The following is a 4911-nucleotide window of genomic DNA, read 5'->3' as shown; positions in this document are numbered from 1 at the left end:
AAAGCTCCGTGCTTTCCAAACACTGGATTTCAGGGAGGTCCTCGGCAAAACTGTGAAGCGAATTTGAATCTTTTCCTTCATTCAGGTTTCAGTCTGTGACCTTGCACCCAGATCCCATGAATAGAACATTGTCCTCACAGGGCAGAGGCTCAATAACTGGACATTTTCTGGGTCCCTGAATTTGTACAATGAGATATCAACTCCAATCTGTGAGCACAATGCTCCAGTGGCTGCAAGAAATGGCAGCAATATTGATGTCTTTCAATGTAGATCACATCATTCACCCTGCAGAGCTCAATAAAATGATACTGTAGTTAACAAGTTTTATAACACAAAGTTACTTTAAAACATGGAACTAATCAGAGGGAAGCCTGTGTGTGCATGTCACTGCCACGTTTAATTGTCAATAAATAAACAAAGATTTGCTTCACCTATTGTCATGTATATCCAGTAAGTCATTAATCTAAACTAATGAAGCTTAAGATATATGACAGACAGTTTTTATGGAGCGCCTCCTTAATGATATGTTTGCTTTTCATTTCAATGCCAAGAGCCCATTATCAAGAAAGCAGCACATTATGGTCCAAACGCATTGAAATCTACAGCACTACCCTTTGTTCTGAGTTCACAATAAGCCGCGCTTACACTTACATATTCATGTACTCTCGGAGATGAAAAGCGTTAGTTAGAAATGGATAAAGGAGGCGGAGGGGGGGGGGCATGCGTCTCATGCTCCTGTTCTGCTGTGGGGTTTCCCCCCTCTGGATTTTTAAGCTCACCTGGAAAGAAAAAGGAAACTGAAGCCAGTCCAATTCATGCACACAACCATTTTGAAAAACGTGAGTGAATTTGTATCATAAACACAATGAGTCCTAATCACTAAGGAACACAAACCAGGGAAGCCAAGCTGCAACCGAGTAGCCGCCAGATAATAAAAGCAAGGCTTCTACAATTATTTCAATGTTTGCATTAGTCCTAAAGCTTTGATGGTTTCCAAAGATAAAGCAATTATTTCTTATTCTGCTTGCAGTTCGGAGGAGAATAACGTGGACAAGTTAACACCTGTCAAACAATAATGGTCCCAATACCTGGTAACACGACAAATGCGAAAGAGTTGATCCTTTGGGCCAACGCCACCCAGAGATGGTTGTAGGCTCCAAAGGCCAAGTAAAAGATTCAGTCACGTTGCAGTTGGTTTACATAAATCTGGAGAATTGTGCCTTAAAGGAGACTAGATTCCAGGAGGACACAATATATCTGTGTGTAGGAAAGGACAAAGGACTATTACTATGTATGACCAGGAATCTAGACTACCTTGTTTCTCAGTGCATTTCCAGCACCTTCCATAGTCCCTGGCTCAGGGAGGGTACTTTGTGAACATTTATTTAGTTATGTAAGTGAGAGGAAGAGAAAGGAAGAGAAAGATTTTTGAAAACTTCCCTGGAAACACCTTCTTCTCTTCCATTCCATGCTGTCATTTTCTCTAGTAAAAGCAGGAAGGCCTCCACTGTCAAGTGCTTTCTCTTTTCTGTCTTTGGGGTCTTGCAAGAAGGGCATTTATGAAATCATACTTCGGGGCGCCTGGGTGGCTCAGTCGGTTGAGCGTCCGACTTCGGCTCAGGTCATGATCTCACGGCTCGTGAGTTTGAGCCCCACGTCGGGCTCTGTGCTGACGGCTCAGAGCCTGGAGCCTGCTTCATATTCTGGGTCTCCCTCTCTCTCTCTCTGCCCTCTCCCACTCATGTTGTCTCTCTCTGTCTCTCAAAAATAAATAAAATAAACATTAAAAATTTTTTTTTAATTAAAAAAATTTTTTTTAATTAAAAAAAAGAAACTATAGTTCATCCCTTCTTGAATGTTCTACTTGCTCAAACCAAAACAGAATTCAATCCATTCCTTCTGGGGATACTCACAGAGCATCCATGAGCCCGACTGGTATGCGGACCCTCATGGAGCTCACAGACACACACTTAGACCATTAGACAATTTTGTAAGCAGCCTTTTTGGATGTGTAAACAAAGTTCTAAGTGCCACAGGGGCACAAAGGAGTTTGATTGTGAGTGGGGAGTTCAGGGAAGGTTTCTCAGGACACATGTCTTATGAATTAGGCCCTGGAGGGTGGCTCAGCACTTGACAGGCAGACAAGTGAGTGTTCCATGAAGAAGGGTAGGACGAACAAACCAACAGAGCATGATAAAGCACTGAGTGTTCAAGAATCAGCAAGTGGTCCAGTGTCCTAAACACTGCACACTATGAAATGAGACAGAAAAAGGTAATCTGGAACAGATTCTGATAAATGGTCTTAATCATAAGACAGCTACTATTCCTTTAGCATTTATTATTCTAAGCACATAGGCATTTACTTTCATAATAAACCTCATTTTTGAGTGGGGCTTCCAGAGTAAATGACTCGTCCAAAGTCATGGATGTATGTACGTACTTGAACTCAATCAGGTCCATGACTATCTAAGTCCAAAGCCCAGGCTCTTCATCATCATTTTTTTTTTTTTTAAACAAATGCCAGGACAGAGTAGCCTGAACATTTGTAAGCCCTTTTAATGTAGGGCCTTTTCACAACACTTCTTTGGATTTCTACAGACCTTCTCAGCCTGATATGTAGAAAAAGAGAATTCTGAGGAAGGAGGTAAAAACTAAGGAAGAGTTCATTATTACACCCATGGTTTTTTATGAAGAAGATTAAAATAGCAGGTGACTGCGTTGGCTATTTAGGGACAAGCTTGGTTTTAGAGAAGTGCTATTTCCTTGTTGCTTCCAGAACAGTCATGTATCTCCTAAGGTGCTCAAGGCCACATCAGGTGCTCTGTATGGAAACTAGGGTCCTGAGACTGGAAATAATAACAAAAAGAAATAAATATTAAAAAACCACTGATACTTTTGAAACGAGTGGCGGGGAAGTGCTGTGGGAGTTCTCCCTGTCTCTGTCTGCCAGGTGGAGCCTGCTCCTTCACTCAACGGTCTATAGGCCTGCCCTTGGCACTGCAGCTGCCCCCAGAAGTGCCGAAGTCATGGCCAAGTTCTCATTTGGCTTCAACACCATTTTACATCAGCATGCCATATAACCATCTGAAACCTTTACTAGAGTGCAGAAATATGGACTCGCCTTGCTTGTAACCACTGATCATAAATACCTAGAGGCGCCACAGTGGCTCAGGTGGTTGAGCATCTGACTTCCGCTCAGGTCATGATCTCACAACTCTTGAGTTTGAGCCCCACGTCGGGCTCTGTGCTGACAGCTCAGAGCCTGGAGCCTGCTTCAGATTCTGTGTCTCCCTCTCTGTCCCCTCCTGCTCATTTTCTTTCTCTCTCAGATTAAATAAACCTTAAAAAAAAAAAAAAAAGACCTAAATAATGGGGTGGGACAACCAAAAGATTGGTTACATAAGTGTTCAGTTCAGAAGCTGGAGACAGTCATCTCGAATGTTGAAAGTGGTTAGGTCCTTGAAAGGTGGCAATTGATATTGAGTGCGACAAGACAGCAAAAGATGACAGTGCACCCAGAGAAAAGTCTCCAAAACTTATCCAAGATGAAATCCGTTCCGTGATCAGACGGATCACAGCTACAGTGACATTCCTGTCACTGTTGGAAGTTTCCTGTTCCACTGATTTGTACAAGGATATGGTTGTACCTGAAAAATGGAAAGGGTTGGGACCACAGTTCATTACGAATTCTGAGGAGGTCTGTCTTCATTCATCTGCCACCACGATCCACAAAGAAAATAGCATGGTGGCCTACAAAATTCTTGTCAATGACTGAGGATAAGATAAGGACAATGATGCACTGGTAATTCTCACATGTGATTTTCCTGAAACCAAGTCAACCAGAGTTGATACATTTTGTTTCATTGGTTAATTTTTAGATTGGGGGTGGGGTAACACTAGACTTCCATTGAACTGTACGTAATTGTTCCATTTTTGGGTACCTGTATGACTTTATACAGGGTTGACATAAATTATTGCACACTGTTCAAAAGGGAACTAACATTGTTAGTTATGTCAATTCCTTTAAGGTGGTAACTGTAGATGGAAAGCTGTTGCTATAAAGCTAAATACCTTCTTAAATCAGTCCTTTTGGTCAAGTATCTTGACTCAGAATATAGGTAGGGAGATATTTAAATATAAAATACAACAAAAGAAGTCTGAATATTCAGAGTCTTTGTTTAGATCCTGAAGTTATCTAATGAGAACCCATAAGTAATGAACTGCTGCTTCTATTAGGTCCTAGCCATTTGTTTCATTTGTCTAGTTTCCATACTGAAAACATTTTCAATTACTTGATTTTAATTTATGTTAACTTGAATCTACAAAGCTATGGATATTTCTATATATATCCATATATATAGATAGATATAAATTCTGTATCTATATCGGTATCTAATTCTGTGTCTATATCCTATATCACAGGATATAAGTTCCTGTGATACAGAACTCTCAGAAATGTTTTTTTAATTAAAGTTTTATAAAATCAAGCTTAAAAAAAAATAACCCTGATGACCACCAGCCCCTCTATCTTGGACTGTGCCACAGGCATCCTGGACAGAAAAAAGCCATCTGATTCTTTAATTTTTTTTTTAATGTTTATTTTTGAGAGAGAGAGAGAGAGGGAGGGAGCAGGGAAGGGGCAGAGAGAGAAGGAGACACAGAATCCAAAGCAGGCTCCAGGCTCTGAGCTGTCAGCACAGAGCCTGACGCGGGACTTGAACCCACAAACCGCAAGATCATGACCCAAGCTGAAGTTGGAAGTTTAACCAACCCAGGTGCCCCAGGAAGCCATCTGATTCTTTAGAGTTCTGGAAAAAGTACCCTACATGCTCTTTTCATCATTTAGTTCAGGACCTCTCAAACTTTGTGACCAAGGTGGTATTCCTAATGTGTAAGCCTCAATAATAGATA

At 41.1% G+C, this 4911-nt stretch overlaps 1 pseudogene; it reads left to right on the top strand.

Annotated features, from left to right (window-relative positions):
* Nucleotides 1-2885: 2885 nt before the first annotated feature.
* On the top strand, nt 2886-4088 carry LOC123585033 (annotated as a pseudogene).
* Nucleotides 4089-4911: the final 823 nt, after the last annotated feature.

This window comes from Leopardus geoffroyi, chromosome C3, assembly GCF_018350155.1.
Source record: "Leopardus geoffroyi isolate Oge1 chromosome C3, O.geoffroyi_Oge1_pat1.0, whole genome shotgun sequence".
Lineage (NCBI taxonomy): Eukaryota > Metazoa > Chordata > Mammalia > Carnivora > Felidae > Leopardus > Leopardus geoffroyi.
The sequence above is the reverse complement of the archived record's forward strand: the minus strand, read 5'-3'. Positions and strand labels throughout refer to the sequence as shown.